We start from the raw sequence: 18,421 nt of genomic DNA, 5'->3' as shown, positions 1-18,421 counted from the left end.
CCCAAACTATTGAAATAAAAAAGTGGAATCATACATATATAATCTATTGTGTTTGTCCTCTTTCAACATTTTGTCTGTCAGAATTATTCATGTTGTTTGTAGCTGTAGTTTATTATTTTTCAAACTGAGTAGTATTCTATTGTAAGAATATATAATTTATCTATTCTATTGTTTATGGATATTTGAGTTATGACCTATATTTGCTATTATGAATAAAGCTCTATGAGCATGCTTGTACATGACTTTTGGTGCACATATACACTGATTTCTTGTGGATATATCCTATGAGGGGAACTATTGGGCCATAGGGAAGGGGTATGTTTAGCTTTATTAAATACTGTCAATAGTTTTCCAAATTGTACAAATTTACACTCTCATCAGCAGCATATGAAAGTACCAGTTATTCACATCCTCACCAACACTTAATACTGTCAGTTTTTTTTTTTTTTTTTCTGAGACAGGGTCTTGTTTTGTCACCCAGGATGGAGTGCAGTGGTGTAAACATGGCTTACTGCAGCCTTGACCTTCTGGGCTCAAGCAATTTTCCTGCCTTGGCCTTCTGTGTAGCTGGAACCACAGGTATGTGCCACCACATCCAGCTAAATTTTATTTTTTTTTGTAGAGACAGGTTCTTACTTTGTTGCCCAGGCTAGTCTTGAACTCCTGCACTCAAGTGATCCTTCTATCTTGGCCTCCCAAAGTGCTGGGATTACAGGTGTGAGACACCTCACCTGGCCTATAAATTATATTTTTTAAAAAGTTTATTGCTGATAAAGATATGCCACCTCGCCTGACCTACAAATGAAATTTTTAAAAAGTTTATTGCTCATAAAGATATACAATTGATTTTTAAATATTGATCTTGCATCTTGTGACTTTGCTAAATTCTCTTGTTATTTCTGTTTATGGAATACATATTTTTGGATACATATTTTTGGATATTCCATGTAGTAGATGTATTTGTAATTATTCTGTTTGGGATATTGTTACATTTCTCCAACCAAAGGAGACACATCTTTTACCAGTTCTGGAAATTTTCCTGCCATTGTTTTAGTTGAATATAGCTCCTCCATTTTCCTTATTTTTGAATTTTTGTCTTTCATTTAGACACATCATTGTAAAATCGCACATTGCCAAAGACAAAGAGAAAAATCCACAAAGCAACCTGAAAAAAAAAGATTACTTACCAAAGAGTGGTGATTGACAACACATTTCACATCAGCAGAAATAGAGGCCAAAAGAGAGTGAAACAATATATTTGAAGTGCTGAGCTACCTACCTAGAATTCTATTTGAAGCTAAACTTTTATTCAAGAGAAAGGGTGAAATAAAGACATTTTCAGAGAAAGATTCAAATAATTTAATTCTCCCATAACTTTGCTAAGAACTGTGAAGTGGCTCATGTTACTAAGAAGCGAGAATGGAGAACAAAACAATATTGTATGGGGGAAAGGGGAGCCATAACTACTGATGCTGGAGAGATTGAAACAAGTGGAAGAGATGATCATGAACAACTTTCCACCAATGCATTTTAAACCTTTTGTTAAAGGAATAATTTTCTTTAAAAAAGTTTTCAAATTGAATTAAAGAAGAAATAGCATACTGGAACAGACCAGGATTCATTAACAACAATGGATAAAATACAATCAACTCATGTAAAAAAGCCCAGATAATTTAAGGGTGAATTCCTACAACCTGCAAGAAACAGATTAACTATATAGCTGTCACTCAGTGTCTGCAGGGGATTGGCTCCAGGACCCTCAAAGATACCAAAATCCACAGATGCTCAAGTCTCTTTCGTAAAATGGCATAGTATCTGCATATAACCTATGCACATCCTCCCGTATACTTTAAATCATCTCTACATTACTGATAATAGCTAATTCAACAGTTGTTATACTGTATTGTTTAAAATTTGTGTTATTTTTATTGCCAAATTATTTTTTCATTATTTTTCAAATATTTTCTCTTAGAAGTTGCTTGAATCTGTGGATGCATAATCCCTGGATATGGAGGGCTGACTGGATACAGATTACTGTAATAAATAAAAAGGAATTTTTCTATTTCCAGACTCATTTTATGATACCTATATAATTTTGGTAAAAAACCAAATGTACAAGAACGATATAAAAAATGTATGAGCTGGGCATGGTGGCTCATGCCTGTAATCCCAGCACTTTGAGGGGCTAAGGTGGGAAGATTGCTTGAGCTCAGGAGTTCGAGATTAGCCTGAGTTACATCGTGAGACCTCGTCTCTACTAAAAATAATAAAAAAAACCTAGCCAGGTGTGGTAGTGTGCACCTGTAGTCCCAGCTCCTTGGGGGTTGAGGAGGGAGGATCTCTTGAGCCCAGGAGGTCTAGTCTGCAGGGAGCCATGATCGTGCCATTGCACTTCAGCCTGAATGACAGAGAGAGACCTGTCTCAGAAAAAATAAAAAATTATGAACACATATACTAAATAAAATATCGGCCAATAAAATTTGCAACTGCTTATCATGATCAAATAGATCATGTCTAGGTTGATTTTACTTCAGGAATAAAAGACATTAACTTTACACAAAATGTAAATGTAACTGTAAACCAGGAACACTTCCTTAAGCTGAAAAAGCGTATCTGTCAAACCCACAGCAAGGATCATACTTAGTGGTGATACATTTGAAAAGAAAACAGACTGCACTCTGCTCAGCAGACATGTTGTCTTTTTAGGTTTTATTTAGAATGACTGGGGAATGTTCTCTTTTGTTTCCCAAAGAACTCTGTATTTGAAAACTTTTATACTGAATGATAAAATGCAGTTCATGTCAGAAAAGCTGTGATCTACAAATAGTTTATTCTCATGTGTCAACCAGTTCATTCAAGCACTTCCAGGTATCAGTGCTAGATGTTTGGTTTTGACATTCAGACAAAGACAGACTACTTATATTTTAGAGCATTCCATCTTAAACTCTCCCTAAATCTGGTTATATATACATTTCACACAATATCTTACCCATATGTAAATAAAACATCAAGTCACTGGAAAAATTTATGACAGAGACATTGCCATTAATTTATGTAATATGACAACAATGAGTGCTATATAAACATTATACTGAGACTCTTGCAATTGTATGCTATAACAAAAAAATAAAATAGGTATAAGGGCTGGAAATCAAGAAACAAAATGTTGTGATTCATAGATGATATGACTGTCTATGTAGACAATCCAAGATAATTGCAACTGATAAGAAAATTCAATCAGTTACTAGATACAGTGTAATTAGAAAACAGTCTATGACATTTTATTCAGAGACAAAATGCAATTAGAAAAGGTAATTAGAATAGAAATCTTGTATATAATGGCAAGAAAAATTATAAGGAACCCAGGAATAAATTTAAGATAAGATATGCAAGACCTTACTTCTAAAATTATACAACTTTATTGAAAAGTATGAAGGAAAATCTAAGTAAATGAGAAGACTCTCAGTTTATGAATGAGGTTACCTAATGCCATATGGCAACTGTTCCTAATTTATAAACAATGGTATTTAAAAGATAATAATAGTAGAGTTTTTTTTTTCCATAAAACTTGGGATCCTGAGCCAAGGAAATTTTGAAGAAGAACAAGGACAGTAGTCCTGCTACCAGATATCAAGAGTTAGTTATTTTAAATATACTATTAAATATCGAATCAAAACAGGTACTATTAGTACAGAGATAGATAAGCCTTTGGGAAAAATGTCCAGAATCATATCCATATCAATATGAAAACTTGGCATATTTGTTCACTCAACGCCTATGAAGCACTCTCTTTTTTGCTAATGGGGACTTCCTCAAGTTGTCTTCCAGGTTCTCTTGACAGGATACCAGCAGTCATTGATAACTTATTATCTGGTAAGACAAATTTTCCTGATTCTTCTGTACATTTCTTGCTCTGAACATTGGAATTAGTTATTTCCTCAGGAAATCTTGATTTCTCTTATGGGAAATACAATTTCAAGACACCATCTATGTGTTGGGGTGCTCATTGCTACTGGGTTGGTCGTTGTTTCTAGGACTTTTCAGTTAACAGAGCTAAAAAATTAAATATCTTCTAGATATTCATATACACACACATATACATACACATGTATGTTACATTTAAATATATATAAAATGTGTACATATATTATGTATAGTTCAGTGTATACATACATATTTAAAGATAAAAACCCCGTGAGTTCATAGTGATACTTCCAATTCAAATTCAGGAATGCAAGATTTGTACTTACATTTTCATCTATTAAATCTGTGTCTTCTGCAGCACTGGAAATCATGGGTGTTAAGGGTGTTGTTACAGTGGGTAGCTAGTCTGGTATAAGCAGGCAGGAGAGGGCTCCCCTTCCCCACCACACCCTGAGTGTCAGGTGACCATCTGGTGATGGTCAGGCTGTTGTTCACTGTCTAAAGTAACAATTGGTCATAGCTGGTGCCAGGGAAAAGCAGTCTTCCAATAGATAGGAAACACCTGAAACTGGTGATTAGCTGCTTCCCAATAAGATGTCAGGAGCTGGGCGAGTGGGTTCAAGCATGAGCATGCAGACAGTCTATCCCAAGGGAAGACTCAGGGGAGAAGTAACACAAGACCCCGGAAGTATGCCAGTGTATAAACCCCAAGTCAAAAGGTCAAACCACTCACTTGATCTCGCCAATTGCCTGCTTGCCCTCTTCCAGGTGTATTTTATTTCCTTTCATTCCTGTTCGAAAGCTTTTTAATACACTTTCACTCTTGCTGTAAAACTCGCCTCAGTCTCCCCTTCTGCCTTATGTCCCTCAGGTGAATTCTTTGTTGTGAGGAGGCAAGAAATGAGGTTACTGCAGCCGCGTACAGATACTTTCCACTGATAACAACATGAGGGATGAGAAAATTAGAATATTCTATCATTACCAATTTGCTTTATTCTCTATTATACACAGAATCATCTCAGAATAGTAATATTAATACAACCACTGCCAATATGATCACAGAAAAGACTTAGTTTTGTTGTAACTATTGTCTGTGGCTTTTGGTTTTGCTGTATATTTGTTTTGTCTGTTTTCATGTGGGGATTTGGGGGGATTCAAATCTATGCTACTGTTCCTATAGTGGCATGTGTTCTAAATCCCCTTTTGAAAAGTTCTGAAATATTCTTCCCTGGATAATTAAAAATACACAAAGAGTTGTCCAATTGGTTGATGACTGTTTAATTTAGTCTAGGGTGTGCTTTGTAGTTCACTACTAAAGACCATTGTAGTGAAAGGAGTCCACATGGTGGTCTCTCGTGGTTCATCCTACTGGGGATTCTAGACTAAGGTCAGTCAAGCTGCAATAGCAGTCAGAGGATGTCTCTGGGGCTGTGATCAGTCGACAGCCCCAGGCATGGCTTGTAGAGGCTTAATCTAGCCAATAATCTTTTTTTTTTGAATCCCAGTTTCACTCGTTGCCCAGGCTGGAGTGCAATGGCGTGATCTTGGCTCACTGCAACCTCTGCCTCCCGGGTTCAAGTGATTCTCCTGCCTCAGCCTCCCAAGTAGCTGGGATTACAGGTGCGCACCACCATGCCCAGCTAATTTTTGTATTTTTAGTAGAGATGGGGTTTCACCATGTTGGCCAGGCTGGTCTCAAACTTCACCTGCCTTGGCCTCCCAAAGTGCTGGGATTGCAGGTATGAGCCACCACACCCGGCTCAAAAATCTCAAGCAACTCTTCAAAACTACCAACATAAATAAACAATCTAAGTCAAAACAGTGTGCTATCAAAATGCAGATTAAGAACAGTGCCCTACTGCCTCTTTCCAATCAGATTGCTTCTCTATACCCTGTCTATGTAGATATTCTGGAGTGCGCACTTGTGATAGTGAACATGTACTGTTTTGGTTGCCCATCACCCATTTCCCTTACTTTGGCACACACACTGATTTCCTTTTGAAGAATTAACTCTCCCTCTGGAAATTTTCTTTTTGGGATTGTCTACCTCCTAAGAGGGCAAGTGACTCCAGCTTGGTTAATCAGACACTCCTGGAACTTCCAGTCTTGATTGGAGCAATGCAGAAAGGGTACGAGATGCTAGGAGATTATTCGTTCCAGTGATGGTAGGTGTGGAGAATGTTGATTAATTCCACTTGCTTTGGAGCTACCCTGATTCTTAACCTTTTTTCGACTTGTTTCTCTAGTATTGCTGTCAATTTTGTATGTCCCCTGATATCTACCTAATACATTCGTGTTCTGTTTAAAGTTGTTTGTTACTTGTGACCAAAAAACTATCACTGATTTAGTGGTGATCTCTGGAGTACATAAGAAATCTTGTCTATTTTGATTGCAATACCTCTTCTAGCAGTTCTGATCCTCCTTTCTCTGTTCTATTTAAAAAACACACACTTTATAATTTACTTATTGCGTTTGTTGTCTATTTCTTTCACTAAAATATAAGCTCTATGAATGCAAGGATTCTTTTTCTTTTTTTTTTTTTTTTTTGAGACGGAGTCTCGCTGTGTCTCCCAGGCTGGAGTGCAGTGGCGTGATCGCGGCTCACTGCAAGCTCCGCCTCCCGGGTTCACGCCATTCTCCCGCCTCAGCCTCCCAAGTAGCTGAGACTACAGGCGCCCGCCACCATGCCCGGCTAGTTTTTTGTATTTTTAGTAGAGACGGGGTTTCACCATGTTAGCCAGGATAGTCTCGATCTCCTGACCTCGTGATCCACCCGCCTCCGCCTCCCAAAGTGCTGGGATTACAGGCTTGAGCCACCGCGCCCGGCCGAAGGCAAGGATTCTTGATTTAAACGTGTTTCTTTGACTCGTGTATCTCAAATACCTATGACAATTAGTGGAACATAGTAGGTACTCAAGAAATATTTGTAAATTTAATAAAGTCTTTAAGCCACTGATTTGTGAATTTCTTGATGGTCTATATGGAGCACTGCTTAGTGCCCAGTTTGTTGTAAAACCTTGGCATGTTTTTGCTGCAGATGGTTTGGTGTGTTATCACTGTGTGGGTTGGGAGAAAATGTAATAACATGAGGACAGTAACCAGCTGCCTTCCATCTCCAAGGGTATGAACAAAACTCTGGGCTCAGATGGTTAAAGTTCTACACAATTGTCCAAATCTTGATATCTAACCAAAGTCCATTTTAGTTTTTAAGGGAAATTTTGGAAATATCAATGTCAATTTTGGAAATATCAATAGCAAGGTAAAAGTAGATTTGAATAAATGACTCAAAAGTAATGCATTCATTTTTGAATTTTTTTTAAATTTAAAATTTGCATTTATTCCAACTGAATGACATAGCACCCAACTGAGACTGAATGTCATAGTTGGAGGGTAGATCTCAAGGTGGCAAGTACAGCCAGGAGAGGATGGCTAGTGTGATTTGAAATACTATTATAGAAACTGAGCCCAAAATGAGGTTATTACCAGAATGTTACAGTTGCTAGTGGAAGGTAAATTGAACAACTAATATTAGAAAGGAAAGAATAATTAATATTTGTTAAGCAAGTATTATGTTTTACATGAGATTTACATATGTTATTTTACATACGCTTTTCATATGTTTTTTTCACATTATTCTCAAAAGAAGCCTATGTGTTAACACCTTAATTTTATAAACAGAGAAACTGAGACGAGAAGCTAGTTAACTTGTGGCCACACAAGAAAATGGCAGATCCAGAATCTGGCTCAGGTTGACTGATTCTAAATCTTTGACACTTTCCACTATATCACCTCTAACCAAGAAATTGGTTATTAAATCTGAAAGTATAGAAAACAAGCCACCTTTTCTGGGTAAAGATGGTGGATGAATATAGGCAATAGCCATCACCCTCTTGTCAAACCCCAAGCCCCTCTAATCTAAACTTTTTTTTTTTTTTTTGAGATGGAGTCTTGCTCTGTCACCCAGGCTGGAGTGCAGTGGCGTGATCTTGCAATCTTGGCTCACTGCAACCTTCACCTCCCGGGTTCAAGCGATTCTCTCACCTCAGCCTCTCAAGTAGCTAAGATTATAGGCGTGTGCCACCAGGCTCAGCTAATTTTTTGTGTGTTTTTAGTAGAGACGGGATTTTTCCATGTTGGCCAGGCTGGTCTCAAACTCTTGACCTCAAATGAACCACTCGAGGACAAGAAAATGGGAGAGAAAATGAACAAAATTTTGAAAATTGGTAAGTAGATGGGAAAGTGGTAATTGATTAAGCAGACTTGACATGACTGAATCCTCACTAAGCAGTGGAGAAAGTTGAGAAACAAATTGATTTACACTGAGTTGAATCCCTAAGGCTCAATTAGAGTGGATACTTCTGTAAGTGCAAAGAAAGTAGTCTGATTTCTTTTTGAAGCAGTTAAGCTCTCCCTAGGCCTACGTCCCAATTCTACAGAGTTGTATGATGGCTTCTCTTCCCTCATCATGGAAGAAGATTGAAGCTATATTCCCTGGAAATGTAACATAGAAGGCGTAATGTAGAAATAATTCCAAGCACAACTGAGGACAGGGGACCATACTGAAAGCAGGGAGAAGGAGTTAAAATTTGTATACTCAATTCCGAAATCACTGGATCACTGTCTTTTCCTACAAACCTCACAGAAAGCCAGCAGCCAGTCCCATACCCTATAGGAGAGAGATTTGGATGATCATTCTCTGGGGAATCTCAGCAGCCCATGACTTTCCAAGAGGAGAGAACTAATGACATTAACGCTAGGGATTCCTTAGTGAAATAGCGGTCCTCATCGCTTGGAACTGGAGCCCATGGCAAAACAGCCCCACCTTGGTGCCCAAAGCTTCTAATCAATTTTTTAATAAATGTAAACAAAAATTTTAATTGTGGTAAAAAAAAAAACACATGAAATTTTTCATCTTAACCATTTTAAAGTGTAGACTTCAGTAACAGTATTTCAGAATATTCACATTGCTGTGCAACAGATCCCAAAACCATTTTCATCTTGCAAAACTGAAACTGTATCCTCCCCTCTTCCCTGGAGAACACCATGCTTCTGTTTCTATGAGTTTGACCACTTTAGATCTCTCGCATAAGTGGACTCATACAGTATTTGCCTTCTGTGACTGGCTTATTTCACTTAGCATAATGTCCTCAAGTTGCATCCTTGTTGTATAGCATGTGACAAGATTTCCTTCTTTATTTAATATAAAATATTCCAGCTTTTAATCGACTTGTAAAGTTCCACTCTTAAGTATGTACAGACAATCTGCAACTCAGGCATCAGAGCAAAGCTTCTTGAGTCATGATAGAGAAACAAACATAAAACGCCAAACTACTCAGGGATAAGATAACTTTACAAAAACTGTCACTTAAAACCTCAGAGAAGGCTGGGCATGGTGGCTCATGCCTGTAATCCCAGCACTTTGGGAGGCCGAGGCAGGCAGATTACCTGAGGTCAGGAGTTCAAGACCAGCCTGGCCAACATGGCAAAACCCCTGGCCAACATAGCAAAACTAAAAACACAAAAATTAGCTGGGTGTGGTGGCGTGCACCTGTAGTCCTAGCTACTCGGGAGGCTGAGGCAGGAGAATCGTTTGAACCCGGGAAGTGGAGGTTGCAGTGAGCCGAGATCACACCACTGCACTCCAGCCTGGGCAACAGGGGGAGACTCTATCTGAAAAAAAAAAAAACAAAAACCTCAGAGAATAGGAGATTCCATATAGGAAGCAAGAAGAGAATAAGAATAGAATAGAACAAAAAGATCAATAAAAACAAAAACAAAGTGTTATTGGGAAAACCTGAAAGAATGGTTGAAATATAAAGTTGAATAATTTCTCAGAAAGTGGTAAAAGAGAAAAAGGATGAAAAATGAGAGAAAAAAGGTAAGAAAATTAAAGCACAAGGTCAGGAAACCTAAAATCCAAAATAATAAGAATTTTACAAAGAGAGAACAGATAAAATAGAGGAGAGGAATTCATCAACAAAATAATTACAAAATTTATGCAGAACTGAAGCACATGAATTTCTCAGTTGAAGGGTCTACCTCATTCGCTACACAATGGCACAGCATGATGAAATCTCAGGGCACCAGGGACAATAAGTGAACTCTACCTATTTTATTTTATTTTATTTTTTTACAAAGAAAGATAAAAAAGAATTCAGTTAGAATGGCATCAATATTGCAACAGCAATGCTAGAAACTCTAAGATAATAGAGAAATGTCTTCAAAATTATAATAGAAAATGATCTCCAATTTAAAATTCTTTGTCCAGCTAATTTATTAATCAAGGTATCCAATGCATATTAAATTTGTAAGTGTCAAGGCTCTACTTTATCACTTGGTTTGCTGAGTAGCATTGCAAAAATAAAAACGTCAGCTCAGGCCCGGCATGGTGGCTTATGCCTATAATCCCAGCACTTTGGGAGGCTGAGGCAGGTGGGTTACTTGAGGTCAGGAGTTCCAGACCAGCTTGGCTAACATGGTGAAACCCTGTCTCTACTAAAAATACAAAAATTAGCTGGGCACGGTGGTGTGCGCCTGTAATCAGAGCTACTCAGGAGGCTGAGGCAGGAGAATTGCTTGAACCTAGGAGGTGGGGGTTACACTGAGCTGAGATCATGCCACTGCACTCCAGCCTGGGCAAAACAGTGAGACTGCACCTCAAAAACAGAAAACAAAAAACAAAAAGTAATACATCAGCTCATTTATCTATATTTCCTTTTTGTTATCTTTAAATACATTTTAATTGTGGAATAGTTTCAGATTTACAAAACAGTGTGAACATAGTACAGAGTTCTCCATTAGTCCATGCCCAGTTTCCCCTGTTATTAACATTTTGCATTAGTGTAGCATGTTTGTCACAATATAGGACCCAGTATGGATACATCATTATGAACTAAAGTCCATGCTTTATTCACTTTTCCTGAGTTTTTACCTAAAGTCCTTTTTCTGCTCTAGTTTCCCATCCAGGAGACCAGGTTACACTTAGATATCACAACTCCTTAGGCTCCTCTTGATTGTGACAGTTTCACAAACTTTCCTTGTTTTTGATGACCCTGACAATTTCAAGGAGTACTGGTCAGGCATTTTGTAGAATGCCCCTCAACTGAGATTTGCCTGATGTTTTTCTCATGATTAGGTTGGGATTATGGGTTTCGAGGAGGTAAAGTGCCAGTCCCATCACATCCTTTCAAGGGCGCATGCTATCCACATGACTTACCACTCTTGATGTTTACCAGAAGCACCTCGCTTAGGTGTGTTTATCAGGTTTCTCCACTGTCAAGTTACTCTTTCCCTCCTTTGCTTGCTGTACTTGTTGGAAGTCACGATGTGCAGCCTACCCTTGAAGGTGAGAGTTACGCTCCACTTCCCTGAGGGTGGAAGAGCCACACAAATTGTTTGGAATTCTGCATGGTGGATTTATCTTTTCTCTCCCTATTTATTTATTCACTCACTTATTTATACTAGCATTGACTCATGGGTGCTTGTCTTATACTTTGGGTTATAATCCAAGATTACTATATTTATTTTGCTGCACTTTCTTAAGTAATAATGAGGTGATATGTCACAGACACCCAGGATATTCTAGTCGTCTTTCTTCTAATTTATAGCCTTTAGTCTAGATTCTAAAACATATAAAATTAATGTAGTGAAAAAATGCTCTTCTACTCGTACACAAGTCACAGACTTTTATTAAAATAAATGCAGTCAGCATTCTCTGTTAGCAATGAAAACTGTTCCGCGGAAAGCATGGCGCCTGTGGAGCTTACGATCTGTTCAGTTACTGTAACGACATTTCTCCTGAATTAGGTCTGTAGAGAAGAATTTACGCTGTAGTTAACCGAGCTGCTATGGAACCTGAGGCATTAAAATGCTTTTTACTCCACTGATTGTCATTGCACTTATATTCCCGTCAAGCAGTGTATGTAAGAAAACGTAGTTTATTTAATTTCTAAATGACTTTACAGCAGAGAATTATGTTTAGAGTAAACAGAGCTTCTTAGGCTTAGGCAGCCTTACAAAAAAACCAATCCGATGAAGCTGGAAACCACAATTCTAAGCAAACTATCACAAGGACAGAAAACCAAACACTGCATGTTCTCACTCATAGGTGGGAGTTGAACAACGAGAACACACGGACACAGGGTGGGGAACATCACACACCAGGGCCTGTCGGGGCGTGGGGAGTTGGGGGAGGGATAGCATTAGGAGAAATCCCCAATGTAAATGACGAGTTGATGGGTGCCGCACACCAACATGGCACATGTGTACGTACGTAACAAACCTGCACGTTATGCACATGTACCCTAGAACTGAAAGTATAACAACAGTAATAAAATAATAATAAAAACAACAACAACAACAAAAATCCTCAAAAGGTTTGGATATTACATTTTGAATATCTCTTTTTTTTTTTTTTTGAGACGGAGTCTCGCTCTATCGCCCAGGCTGGAGTGCAGTGGCGGGATCTCGGCTCACTGCAAGCTCCGCCTCCCGGGTTCACGCCATTCTCCTGCCTCAGCCTCCTGAGTAGCTGGGACTACAGGCATGCGCCACAACGCCTGGCTAATATTGTATTTTTAGTAGAGACAGGGTTTCTCCATCTTGGTCAGGCTGGTCTCGAACTCCAGACCTCATGTGATCCACCTGCTTCAGCCTCCCAAAGTGCTGGGGTTACAGGCGTGAGCCACAGCGCCTGGTTTTTGTTTGATCTTTCTAATTTTTCTACCTGTGATCCTCATGATGTAGACTGTGTATCTTCAATTGTGTAAATGACTAAGTGCTGAAAACAAAGACTCATAACAAGTCATTTAGCTTCCACAGGTTAAACAGAAACAATGTAAAAGAGTATTAATGATAGCATTAAAGTTATTCCTAACTTTAATGTGAATGTTAGCTTTGGTCATTAAGTATGAAGTTTCCTGAGGGTTGCTGGTGGAAGCAATTTATCAAGTTTAAGTAATTTTCTTCTATTCTTCTATTAATAAGATTTTTTAAAATTTGAAATTAATGGTACATTTATTAAATACTTTCTCTGGGTTCAAGTGATTCTCCTGCCTCAGCCTTCCAAGTAGCTGGGATTACAAGCATGAGCCATCACACCCGACAGATTTGTATATTTTTAGTAGATGCGGGGTTTCACCATGTTGACCAGGCTGGTCTGGAACTCCTGACCTCAAGTGATCTACCTGCATCAGCCTCTCAAAGTGCTGGGATTACAGGCATGAGCCATTGTGCCCTGCCCCCTTTAATCTTTTAATAAAGTCATTAGTATCAGTAGGTTTCCTCATGTTGACCATTCTTGTATTATTGGAAAAAACGCTACTTGGTTCATATGACATAGAAATTATTTGTTCCTTGAGGATTTCATAATACTTTCTTGTAAAACTATCTTGGACTAGTACTTTTACTATGAGACACTGTTTTTTTTTTTTTTTTTCTCTCACAACTTTTTAGTACTTCTATATTTATAGATGAATTTTGGTTTAATAAGTCTTTTTAAGTCAATTTTGTTCATTTTAATTTTCCTATATTTTCTATTTTATCTAGATTTTCAGGTTTACTGGTATAAAGTTATACCACATTATTTTAAAATTGAAAATAACCTTCTTTACATATATCATTGTAAAAGAAAATAAGATTTCAGGACCCTGTAAATTCATTATGCCAAGGGAGAAATTAAGTCCTTGAGTCATGTAGCATGTTTACAACTTCTGCCTCTTAGTTTATGGATGAACTCTCTTCCTCATTGTTCTTGTTCTGTGAATGACTAGGGACAACCAGACACCAGATCTCCTCTCTTTTCAATCGCTGATCTTCAATATACATTTGCTGAATCCTTTACTGTTTCATACCTAGACCACCTTGCTCATCAGATTGTTGCAATTATGCATTAAGCTTTATGTAAAAAGATATTGAAATACTGTTCTGTTTTCTTAAACTTTGTGTATATAAATGACCTGAAACTTCTACACTGAGGAACACTGACTTCCATTCTTTGGAATCTGTATTTCTTGGTAGGCCCTCCTCACACTTTGCATTTGAACAAACTCTCTTTACACTAAATTTTGACCTTTTTGATTGTTTTAGGTTGATATCATTATATTGTCTTTCTTGATTCTACCTTAATTTATTACTTGTGTTTTCTTTAGTCAAACTGACAAAAATTTTCCTATTTTATTGGCTTTCTGCAATAATCAATTTTGTATTTACTTGATTGCTTTATTGATTTCTATTTTTTGAATAAACAAGATAACTCGAAAGAACCATTTAAAAAACTAATTTTTTACTAAAAAAATTTGACTAGAAACATGCTGGTGATTGAAACAGAGGCCCAAACAGGTCCAAACCAGTAGAAGTTTTGAGTTGCTTAAACTTTTCTGTTCTTGTTTTTGTCAGAAGGAAGAAACTTTATTCTACAGTAGTATTCACAGATTTTCAGATTTTCAGAGATCTCAGGATACATCCCGTGAGAATGTTAGGGTATTTTGTCTTTAACAAACTGGCTTGGATGGAATCAAAATGATCCCCATGCATGAAAAATAATTGTTCAGTTATTACTGTAGACCTCTCCATAATGCATAATATGATAAAGCGATAAGAAGATTACATAATGGACAGAGAAAAAGCCCCTTTGGCAAACCAATTTATATAGCAGAATAGATAAATGGGTTTGCACTAAAATTGTGCATCAATTTTGAGCCTGCACCTAAAATGTCACAGAAGACTGGCTTATTGGTAATATTTTAAAATAGCTGTACCAATTCTATTTTGCCCTTGGGGTCCTTTTATGACTATACCTGCAGGAAGACTTCAATAATGAGGGAGAAAATGAAAATATTTGCATTTTGAATAAGTTTTACCATCATTTTTCTGTCTTTCTTTTTACTCATTTGCATTTTTGCAAATACTAAAGCCAGAATTGATTAGAACAAGAATGCTGTGGCTCACACAGTATACCCTAAATCAACACTTCTGTCTGGAAGTTGAAAATTTATCTTTCTAAGCCAGGCTAACACCTAATAGTCTCCACATTGTGAGATGTGTAAAGGCCATCATGACAATGGGGCAGAAAGTTTAGTCAACTCAATTTATTTAACACCTCATAACACTCTGGGGTGTTTCTTCACTGTCCAGGCTTGTAAAATTTATTATGAACCTTTAATCCTTCCCCCAGCTTTTCTTAGGTTTTTAAAGTGAATGTAAAACAAAACAAACACAGTCTATAAAAACAATTCCTCTGTAGCAGCACACGTTGCACTGTGCATGCTATGAACACAGGCTTGTCAGGGCCTCTAAAAACCTGTGCCAAGTGTGTTAGGCTTTTCAGACATTCTGACGGACCTTTTTTTTTTCTTTTTGAGACAGAGTTTCACTCTTGTTGCCCAGGCTGGAGTGCAATGGTACAATCTCGGCTCACTGCAACCTCTGCCTCCTGGTTTCAAGCAATTCTCCTGCCTCAGCCTCCTGAGTAGCTGGGATTACAGGCGCCCTTGTAATTTTATGTATTTTATAATTTTATGGCTAATTTTATGTATTTTGTTTGTCTGTTTGTTTTTAAATGTAAGAGAGCTGTCAACAGGAAGTCAACATTTACATGAATTATATTCCTCATTCTTCCTTTGCTTTTTAAATGTTATTTTTATTATAAAGATGAAGTCACAATAAAAAAATCATACATTCAAATTATACAAAAGATAGCACATTCACATGGAAAAATTAAAACCTTACAGAAAAGAAAAAAAATAGTAAAATTCTCCTGTTCCTTGTCTCCACTTTGGCTCAAAAATAGATTTTTGTCTTTTTATAAGTATGAGAAATGTAAATATTGACTAAGGATGCTACCAATTACTTCAAAAGATTGGGTTGTATTCACAAAACCAAAATAATTCATCATTGATAGCAGTACAATAGCAGAAAAGCAAAACAAAGCAAAAAACAAAAAACAAAAACCAAAAAAAATCACAAAATTCCTTAATATATGATTACTAGGTGTCATCTCCAAGGACAGAAAATGATAGCTATTCTCCTTCTATCCTAGTAAAGAATTAACAAGGCATACCTTTACTCTAAGGAGGGAAAATCCTTTCTTTGAAATGACACCATACTACATATAATTTATAATCCAAACGGGGACAAAGGCATAAACCAGGAGAATTCTGGATTAACAGTGACATGTGGTCATCCTATACAGTATGCTAATCTATTCAATTTTAGCATTCATTATGCATTGCCTGTTGCTGTTATTTTGTAGTTTTATATGTGAGGTTTTGTTCCACATTTTAAGTATCAGTTACTTACAAGCACTGTGACTTTTACTCTTGATAACAGAAACAAAATCTCCAGGAACATCACCAGGTACACAGTAAGAACTTAAATTCTCTTTCTGTATTAACTTGATTAACAAATACCTTCTGTATTTTCTTGATTTCTATATTTTCTTGATTAACAAATACCTAAATGACTTCTAAGATCTTTCTATCTTTGCTTCCAGGTTATCAGAAGCCTCCTAGCTGTGATTTTGTGGATTGTTAGGTTTTGTAGTATGTTTTCAAAGCCTCCAAAATTGCATTAAAACACACAGAGGGGGGCATCCCTACCTGATTCTGGGGATCCAGGCTGGCTACTAGTTCTGGGCCCAGAACTCCCAGCTGACTGTGTCACTGAGTCAGATTTTTGAAGTGGCTGATTATATTCCTGAATTTCTAATCTGTTTCTCCGGGGATATAGTTATATCATCTGGTACTGGTTTGTTTTAGGTGATATTCAATCCCAAACAAATAACAACAACAATAAAAAACAGATTTCAAAGGCGGCGGGACCAGAGGGAGCTATGACCGTTGGAGGAAGCAACTCATTAAAAACTTATTTGGAGGTGGCAGCACTTTTTCACTGGAATTTCTTTACTTGCCTTATTAGGTTTGGAAATGATTCTGCAGTTGCTCTGCCATCCCCTTCAAAGATGTACAAGACGGAGTCCCAGCCTGCTGGAAAGTCTACTGGGGAGGCAAATGCTTGAGTGAATAAATTACCATACAGGATTGGAAGAACAACAATAGACAGACTTACAATCAATCCTGGAGAGAGTGAGAAGCTCTGTTAGGGTGGGAGTGGTGAATGGGGTGTGACATTTGGGCAAGTAGAATCTGATCTGAGTTTTGAGAGACAAATAAACTCCATTATGAAGTATGGGGATAAAAGGATCATGAAAGACTTGTATGAGTTTAAAAATATCAGAATTGAAGTACTGGGTGATAGAAACTACTGTTAATGTTGATTTGTATGGCTGGTTAAGTTTTTTCAAAGGAGTTATGAAGCTGTGGATGATGATCTCTTTATATACCACATGCTTGTATAAAAACTTATACAAACAATATAAATAGTACCTGGGTGATTTTGTTGTCTTAATGACTATATAATTTAATAAGACATGTAGATGTCATACAAAGTATGTAATTCATATAATTAAAAATATACACATGTGTTATTATAGGAACTATACACTTTTTTATGACCTGCAATTGATTCTTTTTCTTTTAGTTTTTAAAAAGCTGCTCTTTTAAAAAGGATCGTTTAGCTCTCCATGGAGGCACCATATTTTGCAATGAAGTAAGGTCTTTGAGTTTCTTTAAATTCATAAACCTCTGTCCAGAGATTGTAACTCCCTCACTAAGTCATAAAACACATATGCTCAAGTAATTAAAGGAACTTATGGGGTTAAAACATGCTTGAAATTCCCAAACAAGTCTGTAAGTACTTTCCCAGAGAACTACTTGCCTAGCAGGTTATGGCGGGTCTCAATGCAATAGTGATTTGTGCCACTGAGCTTAGAGCTTTATGACTAGTTTTCCTCAATGCAGAGATTTGATTCTATGTTTGTTTTTGTTTCACTGTGCTGAGAACATAATGCTGAACTTGTGGCTTGGGGGTCCTGTGGGTTAGAAAACCATGGTAATGGCCGGGCGCGGTGGCTCACGCCTGTAATCCCAGCACTTTGGGAGGCCAAGGCGGATGGATCACGGGATCACCATCCTGGCTAACATGGTGAAACCCCGTCTCTACTAAAAATACAAAAAATTCTCCGGGCGAGGTGGCGGGCGCCTGTAGTCCCAGCTACTCCGGAGGCTGAGGCAGGAGAATGGCGGGAACCCGGGAGGTGGAGCTTGCAGTGAGCTGAGGTGGCGCCACCGCACTCCAGCCTGGGCGACAGAGCAAGACTCTGTCTCAAAAAAAAAAAAAAAAAGGAAACCATGGTAATTAGTTTCCCTTGTTAGGGTTTCTTACCATTCCTTGGTGTTGCTGTAACTAAATCTAGGGTGTCTTCCCATAATGGTTTGATCCTGGTTTATTCTCAATGATGTAGGTCCAGTGGTAGCCTGTGTGGATGATTGAAAAACACAGTAAATCCATTTAGCTTGGTGACTGTCATACCTCTGGCCCATGATGGGAAGTAATTCTGGTCACCTTATAGTGGGCTTATTCCCTTTGGCCAATTGTTTTA

Source organism: Macaca fascicularis, chromosome 12, assembly GCF_037993035.2.
Source record: "Macaca fascicularis isolate 582-1 chromosome 12, T2T-MFA8v1.1".
Classification (NCBI taxonomy): domain Eukaryota; kingdom Metazoa; phylum Chordata; class Mammalia; order Primates; family Cercopithecidae; genus Macaca; species Macaca fascicularis.
This window is presented reverse-complemented; position numbering follows the sequence as displayed.